This window comes from Myotis daubentonii, chromosome 16 (genome assembly GCF_963259705.1).
Source record: "Myotis daubentonii chromosome 16, mMyoDau2.1, whole genome shotgun sequence".
NCBI classification, from domain to species: domain Eukaryota; kingdom Metazoa; phylum Chordata; class Mammalia; order Chiroptera; family Vespertilionidae; genus Myotis; species Myotis daubentonii.
This window is the reverse complement of record NC_081855.1, coordinates 24,631,036-24,648,652: the sequence shown is the minus strand read 5'-3', so window position 1 is coordinate 24,648,652 and position 17,617 is coordinate 24,631,036. Positions and strand designations below refer to the sequence as shown.

The following is a 17,617-nucleotide window of genomic DNA, read 5'->3' as shown; positions in this document are numbered from 1 at the left end:
GTTGCTCCCAACTGCCCTCTTCTTCTGACCTGGTTGCCCCTAACTGCCCTTCCCTGTTGGTCTGATCACCCACAACTGCCCTCCCCTGCTGGCCACCTTGTGGCCATCTTGGACCACATGGGGGCGGCCATCTTGTGTGAGGGCGTGATAGTCAATTTGCATATTACCTCTTTATTTTAGAGAGAAAGGGAGACGAAGAGAGAGATAGAAACATCAATGATGAGAGAGAGAATTATTGATCAGCTGCCTCCTGCACACCCCCTGCTGGGGATTGAGCCTGCAACCCAGGCGTGCACCTTAACCAGGAAATGAACCTTGATCTCCTGGTTCATAGGTTGACACTCAACCACTAAGCCACATAGGTTGAGCACATATTTAGAATTTTTAGCTCATTGTTTTATTACTTGTATTGCTATAGAATTAAACATTGCAGAACACTTGACTTCTGTAAAGTCCCAAACAGAGTCAATTTTAGTGTTGTGAAAATGAAGGATTATTATTTGGCAGAAGGATATGAACCAGTATCTTTTTCTTAGTGTGTATGTGTGTACTTTATGCTAAAAAGAAATCAAATAACCATTTTTAAGTAAATAGTTGTGGCATTCATTATACTCACAATGTTGTACAACCATTACCACTATTGATTTTCAAAATTTTTTCATCACCTCAAACAGAAACTCTGTATCTATTAGCAATACAAATTTCCCCCTCCACCCAGCCCCTGGTAACCTCTACTCTACTTTTTCTCTATAATTTGCCTATTTTAATATTTGATATAAATAGAATCATATGATACTTGTTACTTTCATGTGTAGCTTATATCACTTACAGTGGTTAGCATCTCTTCACAGGTCATCCATGTTGTAACATCTATTAGTAGTTCATTCCTTTCTATAGCTGAATAATATTCCATTGTGTGTATATACTATGGTTTGTTTATCTGTTCATCTATTGGTAGACACTATATTGTGTCCACCTTTTGGCTATTGTGAATAAATGCTACAGTGAACTTTGGCATACAATTATTTCATTTCCTGTTTTTAAATTTTGCTGTGTTCCTAAGAGTGAAAATATCAGATCACATGTAATACTATGCTTAAGTTTTTGAGGGAATGCCAAACTACATCATAGTATCTGCACTGTTTCCATTACCACCAGCAGGTAGCAGAGTTCCAATTACTCTGTATCAGTGATGGCAAACCTTTTGAGCTCGGCGTGTCAGCATTTTGAAAAACCCTAACTTAACTCTGGTGCCGTGTCACATATAGACATTTTTTGATATTTGCAACCATAGTAAAACAGACTTATATTTTTTATATTTATTTTATATATTTAAATGCCATTTAACAAAGAAAAATCAACCAAAAAAATGAGTTCACATGTCACCTCTGACACACGTGTCATAGGTTCGCGATCACTACTCTATATCCTCGCAAATGCTTATTTTATTTTATTCTGATTGTAGCCTTCCTAGTAGGTGTGAAGAGGTATCTTGTGGTTTTGATTTGCATTTCCCTAATGACTAATAATGTTGAGCATGTTTTCATGTGCTTATTGGCCATTTATATATCTTAGGAGAAATGTCTATTTAAGTCCTTTTCCCATTTTTTTAAAGTTAGGGTTTTGTCTTTGTTGTTGATGCCTCAGGGTTCTTTATGTATTCTTTTTTCTTTATTTTTTTATAATAATATATATATATATATATATATATATATATATATATATATATATTTTATTCCTTAAAAAAATATATTTTATTGATTTTTTACAGAGAGGAAGGGAAAAGGATAGAGAGTTAGAAACATTGATGAGAGAGAAACATCGATCAGCTGCCTCCTGCACATCTCCTACTGGGGATGTGCCCGCGACCAAGGTACATGTCCTTGACCGGAATCGAACCTGGGACCCTTGAGTCCACAGGCCGACGCTCTATCCACTGAACCAAACCAGTTAGGGCTCTTTATGTATTCTTAATATTAAATTTTTATCAGATACAGAATTTGCAGATATTTTCTCCCATTTTCTAGTTTTTCTCACGTTCTTGAAAATGTTTTTGATGTGCAAAAGTTTTAAATTTAGATGAAGACCAATTTATCTGTTTTTTTCTTTTGTTGTTTGTATTTTTGGTGTCATATCTTAGAATTCATTGCCAAATCCAGATTATGAAGATTTACCTCTGTGTTTCCTTCTAAGAGTTTTATGTTCTTAGCTCTTACATCCATTTTGAGTTAATTTTTGTACGTGTTGTGAGGTGGAGGTCTGGCTTTATTTTTTTGCATGTGAAAATCCAGTTATCCTAGTGCAGTGATGGCGAACCTATGACACGTGTGTCAGGTGACACGCGAACTCATTTTTTTGGTTGATTTTTCTTTGTTAAATGGCATTTAAATATATAAAATAAATATACAAAATATAAGTCTTTGTTTTACTATGGTTGCAAATATCAAAAAATGTCTATATGTGACACGGCACCAGAGTTAAGACAGGGTTTTTCAAAATGCTGACACGCCGAGCTCAAAAGGTTCGCCATCACTGTCCTAGTGCCATCTGTTGAAGAGATTATTTTTCCCTCATTGCATTTTCTTGACTTCCTTGTCAAATCAATTAGCCATATTGAATAGGTTTATTTCTGAACTCTCAGTTCTATTCTCTTTGTCTGTATATTCATCTTTGTGCTAATATATCACCATTTTGATTAATATGGCTTCATAGTAAGTTTGCAGTCAGGAATAACTTTGTTCTTTTTAAGTATAATTTTGGCTATTTTTGGCCCCTTGTAATTCCATATGAATTTCAGGATTGGCTTTTCCATTTCTGTTAAAAAATATGTTGGAATTTTGATAGGGATTGCTTAAATGTATAGATCATGTTTGGTAGTATCGGCATCTGAATTAGTGTTAAATTTTTCTTTTTCTTTTTTCTTTTTTTTTCTTTTTTAATTTTTTATTGCTTAAAGTATTACAAAGGGTATTACATATGTATCCATTTTATCCCCCCGCCCTAGACAGTCCCCTAGCCTCCCCTATCCCCCAGTGTCTTATGTCCATTGGTTATGCTTATATGCATGCATACAAGTCCTTTAGTTGATCTCTTACCCCCCTACCTCCTGCCCCCCAACCCTCCCCGGCCTTCCCGCTGCAGTTTGACAATCTGTTTGAGGCAGCTCTGCCTCTATATCTATTATTGTTCAAAAGTTTATAATGGTCTCTATTGTCCATGAATGAGTGAGATCATGTGGTATTTTTCCTTTATTGACTGGCTTATTTCACTTAGCATAATGCACATTTTATTTACGTCGAAATAAACTGTACAAAATTGACTTTCTTCACCAAAAATAACAGCAATATTTTCTGTATTATTCCTAGATAAGCTACAAAACACATTTTTGTAGATTGTCTAGGACTAGGTTTTGCTTATAAATCAAGACGAGGCAGTAGATGTAATCATGAAAAAAGACAGAATAAAACAGACCAATCTGTTGTCAGTATCCATGGCCTCTGATCCTGGCTTGACCATGAAACAGAAGTGTTTGACATATACTTGCTAAAAAGCTTATGAAGATATAGGCTCAACAAAGGAATATAAACAGCCACACCCAGATGTGGAAGGCAGGTTCTTCCTTCAATGTTTAACAGTAACTTGTTTAAGATTATCGAATAAAGACAAAATTTACACTGAAATCCTTGTTTGGCAAGCTCACGTTTCTTTCACTCTCTGGTAATTTAACTGTTCATTACAGATTTTTAATAGGAAATTTAAAACTCTTGCTATTCAAAGGTTAGTCGTGAGCTTCATGCTTTTGCCCATTTTCATAGCGTTCATTCTCAACCTTTATCACAGGAAGAATACATAGGACCTTCAGCAATGCATAAACATTAGGAAAAAACTTGATGTCTGGCAGGTAGAGGGCTTCATAAATGGTGGTTGGAAGCTCTATATCTTTTCCTCTGTGTTTCCACTTGTGAATCAGTGTTAAATTTTTCAATCCATGAACACAGAATGTCTTTCTAAACATTCATTTAGAGATTCTTTAATTTTGTTCAGCAATGTTCAATGTATAGGTGTTAAACTTCATTGCTTAAATGTATTCATCAGTCTATTATTCTTTTAGATACTGTTGTAATTGGAATTACTTGCTTAATTGCCATTTAGATTGTTCATTGTTGCTGTATAGAAATACAGCTGATTTATGTGTATTGATCTTTTTTATTACTTATTTTTCAATTACAGTTGGCATACAATATTATATTAGTTTCAGGTGTACAACATACTGATCAGACATTCATATCCCTTACAAAGTGATCAATCCATAAGTCTAGTACCCATCAGATACCATGGTTATTAAAATAATAACTATATATTAATTAAATTAATAAGTAATTAACACATTATTAATTATGTTGTACTTTACAACTCTATGATTATTTTTATAATTGGAAATTTGTAAATTTTAATCCCTTTCACCTTTTCACCCATCCCTCCACCTTCATCCCTTGTCTGGCAACTGTCAATTTGTTCTCTATCTATGAGTTTATTCCTAGGTATTTTATTCTTTTTGATGCAATTGTAAATGGGATTGTTTTGTTCATTCCTCTTTCTAATAGTTCATTATTGATGTCTTAAAATGAAACTGATTTCTAAATATTAATTTTTTGTCTTGTTACTTAATTCATTTATTAGCTCTACTAGTTTTATGGCAGAATCTTGAGTATATATAGTCTGTCTACTGCAAAAAATGACAGTTTTACTTCTACTTCTTCAATTGCGATACCTCTTATTTTGTTTTCTTGTCTGATTGCTGTGGCTAGACCTTCTAATACTGTGCTAAAAATGGTGAGAGTGGACATCCTTGCCTTGTTCCTGATCTTAAAGAAAAAGCTTTCAGCTTTTCAGCTTTTCAATGAGTATATTAGCTATGGGTTTGTTATATATGGCCTTTATTATGTTGAGATATGTCCTCACTGTCCCCAATTTGCTGACAGTTTTTATCATAAAAGGATGTTGGATTTTGTCAAATGTTTTTTCTACATCTATTGATAAGATCATATGATTTTTTAAAAATCCTCACCTGAGGATATTTCCTCTATTGGTTTCTAGAGAGAGTGGAAGGGAAAGAGGAGGGCAAGAGAGAGAGAGAAATACCAACGTGAGAGAGAGACACCGATCAGCTGCCTCCTGCACGCACCCCTGCTGGAGTGGGGAACCTGGAACCAAGGTACATGTCCTTGACCAGGAATCGAACCCTTGACTCTTCAGTCCATGGGCCGACGCACTCTAACCACTGAGTATAACTGGCCAGGGCTGATCATATGATTTTTATTCTTCATTTTGTTGATGCTGTGTAGCATATTAATTTGATTTTCAGGTATTGAACCAACCTTGCATCCTAGGAATAAATTTCACTTGATCATGGTGTATGAACTTTTTAATATTGCTGAGTTTGATTTGCTATTACTTTGTTGAGGTTTTTGTATCTATGTTTATCAGGGATATTGGCCTATCATTTTATTTTTTTGTAGTGACTTTGTCCAGTCTTGGTATCAGGGTAATACTGGCCTTCTAAATTGGGTTTGTGAGCCTTCCTTCCTCTTCAGTTTTTTGGAATAGCTTGAGAAGGATAGGTATTAATTCTTCTTTGAATGTTTGGTCAAGTTTATCTGTGAAGCCTCTGGTCAAGGGCTTTTGCTTGTTGGAAGTTATTATTATTACTATTATTATTACAGATTCGATTTTGTTAGTAGTTATTGGTCTGTTCAGATTTTCTGTTTCTTCCAAATTTAACCATGGAAGATTGTGTGTTTCTAAAAATATATCCAGCCCTAGCTGGTTTGGCTCAGTGGATAGAGTGTCAGCCTGTGGACTGAAGGATCCCAGGTTCGATTCCGGTCAAGGGCACATGCCTGAGTTGTGGGCTTGATCCCCAATAGGGGGCATGCAGGAGGCAGCCAATCAATGATTCTCTGTCATCATTGTTGTTTTAATCCAGTGGTTCTCAACCTTCCTAATGCCGCGACCCTTTAGTACACTTCCTCATGTTGTGGTGACCCCCAACCATAAAATTATTTTCTTTTTTTTTTAAATACATTTTATTGATTTTTTTACAGAAAGGAAGGGAGAGGAATAGAGAGTTAGAAACATCGATGAGAGAGAAACATCGATTAGCTGCCTCCTGCACACTCCCCACTGGGGATGTGCCCACAACCAAGGTACATGCCCTTGACCAGAATCGAACCCGGGACCCTCGAGTCCACAGGCCAGTGCTCTATCCACTGTGCCAAACCGGTTAGGGCCATAAAATTATTTTCGTTGCTACTTCTTAACTGTAATTTTGCTACTGTTATGAATCGTAATGTAAATATCTGATATGCAGGATGTATTTTCATTGTTTGCGACCCACAGGTTGAGAACCGTTGTCTCTCTCTCCTCCTTTTCTCTCTGAAATCAATAAAAGTATATTAAAAAAAATAAAAATATATCCATTTGTTAGGGTTGTTCAATCTGTTGGCATGTAATTGTTTGTATTATTTCCTTATATTTCTGTGGTGTCAGTTTTCACTTCTTGTTCATTTGTGATTTTATTTAAGCCTTCTCTTCTTTTTTTCTTGATGATTTGCAAATATTTTCTCCCATTCCATATATTGCTTTTCACTTTGCTGATTCTTTCTTTTGCTGTACAGAGCTTTCAATTTGGGGTAGTCCCACTTACTTATTTTTGCTTGTGTTGCTTGTGCTTTGGGTGTCATATTCAGAAAATTGCTCCCAAGACCAGTGTCAAGGAGTTTTTTTCCTCTATCTTATCGTTGTTTTCTTTGAAGTGTTTTACATATTTATATTTGATGCAGTCACTAATATAGCTGGACATAAGTTTATTGTTTTCTATTTGATTTCTATTTGTCCTATCTGTTCTTCCTTTATTCCTCCTCATTCTTGTCATCTTTTGCATTAGTCAAGTATATATTGTTATTTTTGTTTTAAAGTATAGGTTTTATTATTATTCACATATGAGGAAGCCAACAGGTCAGGTAATAACTGCCATTGATACTACACTTGATCTTAGCCAAAAGGCCGAGAAGCGATTATAACTGCCATTGAAAGATAGTTTGTGCTCTGGCCACTGTGGTTCACTGGAAGAGCCTCAGCTCATGCACTGAAGGGTCACAGGTTTGGTTCCTGGTCAAGGACAGTACTTGGGTTGCAGATTCGTTCCCAGTGTGTGTGGGAGGCGCAACCAATTGATGTCTCTTTCTCACATGGATGTTTCTCTTTCTATATCCTCCTACCTCGTTCCACTCTCTCTAAACATCCATATCCTCGGGTGAGGATTAACAGTAAAAAAGAAAAGAATAGATAGTTTGTAAAACACACAGATCCCAAGGAAAGGAAGTACACCATGCCAAAAGGGGGACACATGAAGAAGTACTGGTTTAGTTGAGGAGGCAGAGGAATCAAGGGAAATACGTGGGCAAAAACCTTTATTGTGATTTCTGTGGGAAGGAACGGGAGTGGCAGGAGTATAGAGGTTGTCCCTAGTTGTCCATTACTTGGCCTATGCCGATTAGATCGGGAGATGGGGGTTCAGAGTGCGAGTCATTGAAGATAATCGGCTCTGGATTGGTGATTTGTATATGTAAGATGTGCTTGTTTACTCTCTCTAGTCTAGAGTCTAGGAATTAGCCAAACCTGGGAATGGCAGACCTTTTTTGATAGCAAGGCCCCAGATGTCAAATTATAGTACACAAAAAGACATGAGTAATACAAATTTTAACTCTATTAACCTTTTGATAATGTATTTTTATTATTCTGTTACCATAGCGATTATAATGGCTATATTCTTGATTTACTTTAGTTAAATTGGCACTTTTACCACTTCTCAAATATTAATGTAAAAAATGCTTAGTATTTCAACTCTGTCTTTCAGCTTTCTTTTTGCAATTTTTCTTGTATATCTTCTAAAATATTTATTGGGTTCCCATTTTGTTTGTTTTTTAAAAAGTCTCTGGCAACTCCAACATCTGAATCCCCATTGGGTCTGTTTATATTTTTAGTTTTTCCCTTTTCAGTATTTGGTCCATTTTTTAGAATGACATAATTTCTTAAAAATACACTTTTATTGATTTCAGTGAGCCAGGGAGAGGGAAAGAGAGAGGAGACATCAAGGATGAGAGAATCATTGATTTGGCTGTCTCCTGCATGCCCCTGCTGGGGATTGAGCTCGCAAACAAGGCATGTGCCCAAGGAGGAATCGAACTCTGACTTCCTGGTTCATAGGTCGATGCTCAACCACTAAGCCATGCCAGCTGGGCTGCATGACATAATTTTTGATTGCTTCATTCTAAAGGAGAATTTGTAGATGTTCTGAATGATGTTATTTTTCTTAAAAACAGTTGTTATTATTTTGGCAAGCTGATAAAATACTGGTGAATCACCTTGAGAGGCTTTGTTTTAACCTTTGTTAGGGCTAGTTGACATCAGTTTTCCCTTATTAGTAGGCCTTGGCCCTTATTCTTTTCTTTTTTTAAATTTTTAAATTGTTTATTTTTATTAATTTCATAGAGGAAGGGACAGGGAGAGAGATAGAAACATCAATGATGAGAGCGAATCATTGATTGGCTGCCTCCTGCACGCCCCCTACTGGGGATTGAGCCCACAACCCACGCATGTGCCCTTGAGTAGAATCGAACCCGGGACCCTTCAGTCCACAGGCTGACACTCTGTCCACTGAGCCAAACCAGCTAGGGCCTTGGCCCTTATTCTTAAAGCATGGCTCTTCTGGAATCCCAACTGAATTTCAAGGCTCAACCATTTTAGTGGGTTTGAATTCCCACCTCCATCTCTCTAGCTCTTCTTGTCTTCTGAAAGCTCTGTTAATCGCTTTCGTTTTCCAGCTGCCTGTTTTTTGCTGAGTTTTTGGGAGTCTTATGCAGATACATACTTGGGAGTTTACTATTTACTTTGCAGATTTTTGAGCTGCTTTTCAGCTGTCTTTTCTAAGATTGTGCCTTTTAAATTCCAGCCACTTTGGAAGCTCCTGTCTTTGGCCTCTGTCTCTTTGGACTCTTTTCCTGTACAACAAATTCAGGCATGAAGCTGGAGTAAATTTACAGCTCACTTTATATACTGTTCTTCTCTGGAGGATTCTAGTCTCTAAAGTCTTGCCTGCATGTGTTGCTCTCTGATAGTTTCCAATAATTGTTTTACATAGATGCCTGCTTTATGGTTAATTTGGGCTTTAGGGATTGTCTAGCACAAGCATTATGGCAAGAATTAGTATTGAAATTTCCTTTAGTTAATATTATTTGCATGGACTTTTCATATGTCCTTCTGTAAAAATATGTGTTTTTGGAGTTTTGGTCTTTCATTGTTACTGTTGAAAAGTATAACATTTCAGTAGGCTCTCTTTAGACCTTTCCAAATAATCTATCTAATGGAGGAAATAATATTATTGTCCTTTTCCTTTCATTAAAGGGACTGAATTAAATCGCATATCAGCAAAATATCAGTGGTTTAACATTTTAAATAAATAAAACTATAAAATTGGATTATCCCAAATCCAGAACTTGTCAGTAGTCTTTGTTGAAGTGTATGACTGGTGTAGTTATGTTTTGAGTTAAGGTTGTAGTGGGAACTAAGGATATGATCAGAGAAAGGTAAAAAAGAAACACAAGTGAGGACTCTCGAAGAGAGCCTCCTCCACTATACTAAAAAAATGTGAGCCTTATTCTGAAGTTTTGAGGGAAGTGAGGTACAACAGAAATCCTGTCTTTCCATTTGTGATATAGAAAGTTTATTCTTACTGCAGTGTGGAGAAAAGATTGCATGTGCCAAAAATCAAAGAAGAAAGACTGATTATGAAGCTTTTGTAATAATTTAGGAAAGAAATGCTGAGGGCTTAAACTAGATATTGACAGTGAGGGTGCAGAGGTGAAAACACATTTAAAAGTTTAAATTGATAGCATGAAGAGAACTTGCTTTTCTAACAAGGTAAGAAGGTGCACATTGTATTTCCTCACCCATGGAATAGAATTTTTGGGGGTGTGTGATTCTCTAGTGCTTGGACCTTCTTATGCGATAGTTTCTGGGTGGTTTTACCAGGCTGGATTATTTCAGAGAGCTGTGGTTGATAGAGGATGTCTCATAGTCCCAGAAGTAAGGATTAACCAGGGCAACAAAAGCAAATTAGTTTAAGCTAGTTATCAGGAGCTGGCTCTGGAAAGACCTGGTGATTAAACACAATGTTCATGATCCTGGATTGGAAAAAATTCCTATAAAGGATATTACTGAGATAGTTTGTGAAATTTGAATATGGACTATATATATATATATATATTGGATAATAGTGTTATATCAATGCTAAGTTTCCTAAATTTGATAATTGTACTGTGGTTATTCAAGAGAATGTTGTTATTCTCAAGAGAGATATGAACAAGTATTTTGGAACTAAGAGTGAGAATGTCTACTCATATCCTCTTCAATAATAAAATAATGATAATGTAGTGAAAACATTATATATGTTGAGATAGAGAGTCTAAAAGCAAATGTGGCAAAATGTTAACCAAGGATTATTCTATGGTAGGAGTTGGAAACTACAGAGCCCTTGGGCCAAATCCAGCCTGTGAACTGTTTTTGCTCATCTTTCAAACTAAGAATGGTTTTTACATTGAAAAAAGAATAAGGATATGCAACAGAAAAAGAAGACCATGTATTTGGCTCATAAAGCCTAAAATATTTAATATCTCGCTCTTTATATAAAAAGTTACTGACTTCTGACCTAGTGGTAGGCGTAAAGGTTCACCGTGCTATATCAACTTAGCATCATGCCTGACAGATTTGTATAATAAAATTAGGGAGGGAAACAAAACAAAAAGCTGACTTAGGAAGTTAGGAAATTTAGGCTCAGGTTAGGACAACCCCAGGTATACTGCATGAAAGCATAGAGGAGGAGACTAGAGCATCTGCTCTGAGCAGGTGTTTTCTGTTAACTGTCTCGATGTCTGGGAAACAGTGCACCATGTAGATGAGTAAATTTTGAATGTAGCCCAGAATTGAATATTTTTGCTGTAATTCCATTTCTAAGTCACCAACCTTTGTATTTTGTGGTATCAAATAAACCCATGTGGGAGTGTGTTTATGTGTTTCATGTGTGAGTATATGTGCATGAATGTGTGCTTCTGTATTTATGTTTCTTTTCACTTTAACAGGGCTAAATGTGCAGTGTCTGTCTATAGGGTATATGGAGGAAAGAACCTCTTGTCAAATTTTTTAGATTAATAGTTCTTATAACATATCTCTGAATTTTCATTAATTGGCAGTAGGGATCGCATTAAATTTAAAAATACTCTTAATTGAGCCAGCTTTGGTGGTTGTCTCATCAACAAAGTTAATCAAGGACTTGTAGCTTAAGTATTTGAAACCAGAGTCAGATGTCTAAAAGGATCCCTATCTAGATTGCCAGGAAGATAAACATTCTCTTTTATTTTCCAATACCTTAAATAGAACCAACATGATGTCAATAGATGGGCCACAGAACAGGGGCCTGGGAAACAGGTAGCTTGCCAATACATGTGGCAGATCTTGTATGATTATAGCGCGAAGTCATTTATTTATTTTACGAAAGTTTTTTTCTTCATTTATAAATTTTCTAAGATGTTACCAACCTGTATTCTTTTTTTTTTTTTTTAATGTATATTTTTACTGATTTCAGAGAGGAAGGGAGAGGGAGAGAGAGATAGAAACATCAATTGATTGGTTGCCTCCTGCACATCCCCTACTGGGGATTGAGCCCGCAACCCACGCATATGCCCTTGACCGGAATCGAACCCGGGACCCTTCAGTCTGCAAGCCCACGCTCTATCCACTGAGCCAAAACAGCTATGGCCCAACCTCAATTCTTTAGGGACTTGGCAAGTTTTATATTTTTGATGGTTATACCAAATTTTTTAGTGTTATTAAAAAAAAGTAATAAGTATACAAAAGAAGTATAGAAAGACCATCTACGTATAATTAATTGACATTGTGATTTCAGATAATTCTTTTTTTAAAATATTTTTGTTGATTTCAGAGAGGAAGAGATAGAAACATCAGTGATGAGAGCGAATCATTGATTGACTGCCTCCTGCACACCCACACTAGGGATTGAGCTAGTAACCTGGGCATGTGCCCTGACTGGGAATCGAACCGTGACCTCCTGGTTCATGGATAGATGCTCAACCACTGAGCCATGCCGGCTGGGCTCAGATCATTCTTATTAGTTCATTAAAATAGTTCCCAAAAGAATCTTCACAGACAGTATCCTGGTTTGAAACAAAATGATTATATATGTTTTCTTTTTTCCTAGTCACTGCTTTCTTTTCTTGACAGCATCATTTGTCTTTAGGCCTATAGCCAATTTTGTCTTTACTCTTTTATTCTCAGGCAGTGACTATAGATGACATGTAATGTTGTGCTCTTCTTTAGTTACTTATAGCTCTTTTAATTCTGTCCTACATTGTATTTTTTTTCTGTATATATACACTTTTAAAAATTTTTCTTTCCTCTCCTGTTATCTTACTTATTCCAATAGAATGTCCCATTCTCTTCAGTTAATTTATTAGTATTAATCACTTCAAGGAAAGTGTAGAAATCTTGGTTCTTCTCTATATTCTTTATGCTAGCCTTGTTTTATGTATTTCAGCTAAATAATTATACACCTAACATTCAGTTTCATAATTTTCACTTTAACCAGACATATGTATTTTAAAGAATCTTAAGAGCAAGAATAGTTTTTAAACTTATCCACATATTTACCATGTTACACACAACTTAATTGTTTACTTTGAAAAATCCCAAACAGTCTACAAAAGGACTCCCAGAACTAATAAATAAGTTTAATAAGGTCGCAGGATAAAACATCAATATACAGCCCTAGTTGGTTTGGCTTAGTGGAAGAGCGTCAGCCTTTGGACTGAAGGGTCCTGGGTTTGATTCCAGTCAAGGGCACATGCCCGGGTTGTGGGCTCAATCCCCAGTAGGGGGCATGCAGGAGGCAGCCTATCAGTGATTCTCTCTCATCATTGATGTTTCTATCTCTCTCTCCCTGTCCCTTCCTCTCTGAAATCAATAAAAAATATATTTTAAAAAAGATCAATATACAAAAATCCATTGTATTTCAATATGTCAGCAGTGAACAAGTAGAGTTTCTTATGTTTTTAAAAGTACTATGTATAGTACACCCAAAGTGAAACACTTGAGTATAAATTCAGCAAAAAGGTACAAGACTATATGCTGAAAACCATAGAACATTGATAGAAAAAATGAAAGACCCAAATAAGTGAATATATATACACAATATTGATTGGAAGACTAAGTGCTGTCGTGCTGTCAGTTTTCTCCAAATTGATGTATAGATTCAGTGCACTCCCAATAAAAAATCCAGCAAGCTTTTAAAATAAATATTGACTAGCATATTTTAACATTTTGTAGAAAGGCAAAAGAACTAACGTAGCCAAAACAATTTTGAGAAAGAATAGTTAAGGAACTCACTACCTGATTACAACAGCTTACTATAAACCTGCAGCAATTAAGATAGTATGATATTGTTGAAAGGATAAATACATAAATAAATTAAACAAAATAGAGTAGACATATACCCACACAAATACAGTAAATTGACTTTTTAAAATAAATCTTTATTGTTGAGAGTATTACATATGTTTATCTGATACCACAATAATAACCCCCCCCCACCCCATTGTCACCCTCCACTCGGTTCCTGCCCCACTTTACGCTCATAGGTAATGCATATATGAATATAAATTTGTTGTTTAATCTCTTTCCACCTCCCCTTCCTTCCCTCTGAGGTTTTTTAGTCTGTTCCATGTTTCCATGCTTCTGGTTCTATTTTATTCATTGTTTTATTTTATTCATTAGATTCCTTGTTTGTTCATTTGGATTTTTAGATTCCATTGTTGATAGATATATATTTGTTGCCATTTTATTGTTCATATTTTTTATCCTTTTTCCTCTTTTTCTTCCTCTTCCATTTCTTAGAGAATACCCTTCAACATTTCATGTAATACTGGTTTGGGGGTGATGAACTTCTTTATCTTTTTCTTGTCTGTGAAGCTCTTTATCTAACCTTCAATACTAAATGATAGCTTTTCTAGGTAGAGTAATCTTGGTTGTAGGTCCTTGTTATTCATCATTTTTTAAAAAATATATATTTTATTGATTTTTCACAGAGAGGAAGGGAGAGGGATAGAGAGTTAGAAACATCGATGAGAGAGAAACATTGATCAGCTGCCTCCTGCACACTCCCTACTGGTGTGTGCTTGCAGCCAAGGTACATGCTCTTGGCCGGAATTGAACCCGGGACCCTTGAGTCCGCAGGCCAACACTCTATCCACTGAGCCAAACCAGCTAGGGCTCATCATTTTGAATATTTCTTGCCACTCCCTTCTGGCCTGCAGAGTTCCTGTTAAGAAATCAGATGACAGTATATGGGTGCTCCCTTGTAGGTAAGTAATTGCAATAGGTTTTCAATATCTTTCTCTCTCTCCTCCTTCTGGCACCCCCATGATACGAATGTTAGTACTCTTGAACATGTCCCAGAGGTTTCTTACGTTATCTTCATATTTTTGGTTTCTTTTTTCTTTTTGCTCTTCTGATTGGATGCTTTTTGCTTCCTCATGTTCCAAATCCCTGATTTGATTCTCATCATCCTTTGCTCTACTGTTATATCCCTGTAAAGTACTCTTTATTTAATTTAGTGTATGCTTCATTTCTGACTGTCCTTCTTGATGCCCTTGATGTTCTCACTAAGATTCTTGAAATTCTCATTAAGCTCCTTGAAGCTCTCATTAAGATCCTTGAGCATCCTTAGAACCATTGTTTTGAATCTATATTTAGTAGTTTGTTTGCTTCTATTTCATTCAGTTCTTTTTCTGGAGATTTCTTCTGTTCTTTCATTTGTGACATGTTTGTCTCCACATTTTGGCTGCTTTCCTGTATTTGTTTCTGTGAATTAGGTAGAACTGCTATGTCTCCTGGAATTGGTAGAGTGTCCTTGTGTAGTAGGTACCCTGTAGGGCCCAGTGGCTCAGCCTCCCCAATCACCTGAGCTGGGCACTTCAGGTGCACCACTGTATGAGCTGTGTACATAGTCTTGCTGTAGTTGAGCCTTGATTACTGTTGATGTCACTGGGAGGAATTGACCTTCAGGCCAATTGGCTATGAGGACCAGCTGCGACTGCCTCTATGGAGCAGGACTTGCTTCAGTGGGGCTTTGGTGCTCACTGAGTCTGCCCCTTGAGTGTGCTGCTCGTGGATCTGTAGAGTTGTAATCTTGTGTGGTCTGAAGCTGTCTACTGGGTGCACTGGCTTTGGGGACTTGCAGGAGGTGCAAAGCCAGCAACTACAGAGGAGCTACAGAGCAATCTGCGATTGCTGTTACTTGTGTTCAGCTTGGAAGTGCCCAGGAGAGGCCAAGCTGTGAAGCAAGGCAGGCTGCTGCTAGTGCCAGGTCTTGGGTCTCTTATTAAGAGGCATAAGGCACACTGATGCTAGCTGCTGCTTGTTTGAAAGATTTTAGGAAAGTCTGAAGCCTGTGCCAGGACAGGCCATTCATATGGAAAAGCCACTGCAAACAGCTTGGGTGGGGCTGCAAATTGGGTGGGGTGAGGTCTCGGAATCACCAGGGCAGAGCAAACAGTGTGAGCCAGGCTAATGAAAACTCAGATATCGCTCCTGCCAGTCAGCTCTGCGATGTGGGGAGGTCTTAGCATAGGAACAGTGAACCCTGTGAGCACCCCTGTTAGGGAGAAAGCCGCTCCTGAGTCCTTGCCCGATGATGGACAATCCAGTTCCTCCTCACGTATTCCTGGATCCCCCGAAGCTGCTGCCCCAGTGCTGGAGCTCAGAGGGAGCAATTCTGAGTATATCCATATGCCAGCACTTTAAGAGGAACTGCTGGGACTCTGGTAGCCTCTGTGTCACTCAGCCATAATCCCTGCTAGTTTTTACATCCTGAAGTTATGGGGACTTCACTTTCCGATACTGGAAGCCTGGGCTGAGGTGTCTGGTGTGGGGCTAAGGCAGCCGTGGGCAAACTATGGCCCACGGGCCGGATCCAGCCCGTTTGAAATGAATAAAACTAAAAAAAAAAAAAAAAAAAAAAAAAGACCGTACCCTTTTATGTAATGATGTTTACTTTGAATTTATATTAGTTCACACAAACACTCCATCCATGCTTTTGTTCCGGCCCTCCGGTCCAGTTTAAGAACCCATTGTGGCCCTCGAGTCAAAAAGTTTGCCCACCCCTGGGCTAAGGGGTCTAGTGTAGGGCTGGGACCCCTTACTCCTCTCAGGAGGCCTCTGCAGCCTAGATATCTGTCCCAATTAAAAAAAAAAAAAAAAGTCACATGTGGGTGTTGAACCAGCCCGGTTCCCACCTCTGCCCCTCCTACCGGTTTAATGTGCTTTCTTCTTTACTTCTCTAGTTGTAGGACTTCCATGGAGCCAGATTTCAGGGGGTTCTGAATGATGATTGTTAGATATTTTAGCTGTAATTTTAACGTGGTTGTGGTGAGTACAGGTGTTTACCTATGCTGCGATATTGGTGCTCCTTTTCCAATAAATTGATTTTTTAATAAAGGTGCAAAGACAATCCAATGAAGAAAGGATACTCTTTTCACTAAGTAGTGCCAGAGCAACTAGACATCCATATACATAAAAATAAACTTTGTCTCACGCCTTCTACAAAAACTAATGGAAAGTGGACCATATTTCTAAATGTAAAGCATAATACTATAAATCTTCTGGGATAAAATATAGAAAAAAATTAAATCTTTATTACCCTGTATTATGCAATGAGTTCATAAGTAGGATATCAAAAGAATTATCCATAAAAGACAGTTTATAAATTGAACTTTATCAAATTTTAAAACTTTTGCTCTCTGAAAGATACTGTTAAGAGAAGAAAAGGAAAGCTACAGACTGGCAAATTTATTTGCAAGTAACATATCTAAATATATAAAGGACTTTCAAAACTCAGTGATAAGAAAGTAACCCAATAAAAATTAAGCAAAAGGTCTACACTAAAATAATAGCAATAATAACAACAATAGTAAAAATAATAATATGGTTGGTCAAAAAAGATGAAAAGATGGTCAATATCATTTGTCCTTAGGGAAATAAATTAATACCACAATGAGATATCACTAAAAACCTATTAGAATTGCTTAAAAATGAAGACAAAAAGAAAGAAATATGCACAGGCAGTATCTAATGCTAAGGAGTATGTGGAGCAATTGCAAATAATTATTACTGGTGGCGATGCAAAATGGTCTTGCCATTGTGGAAAACAGTTTGGCAGTTTTGAAATAGCGTTTAATATACCATTATTATATGACCCAGTATTCCCACTCCTAGAATTAATCCAAGAGAAATTAAAACTCAAGTTCACACGAAATCCTATACCTGAATATTTATGGTAATTTTATTAATAATTGCCAGAAAAACGTGATCTACTTCAATGTGTACACCACAGAAAGAATTTTACTGAAGTTCATTAGTGTTCATTTGAAAATAAAAGCTATTATATAAGGAAACCCAAATGGAATACAGACGGAAACTAATGAACCCA

General features: G+C 36.9%; 1 protein-coding gene and 1 pseudogene across 3 annotated transcripts in view; one reads left to right on the top strand and one right to left on the bottom strand.

Moving 5' to 3' along the window:
* Positions 1-17,617, top strand: part of TAOK1 (TAO kinase 1) — a 117,657-nt gene that overhangs the window by 25,790 nt on the left and 74,250 nt on the right. The gene's annotated exons all lie outside the window — the stretch shown is intronic.
* LOC132219496 (U2 spliceosomal RNA) lies at positions 6,979-7,077 on the bottom strand (annotated as a pseudogene).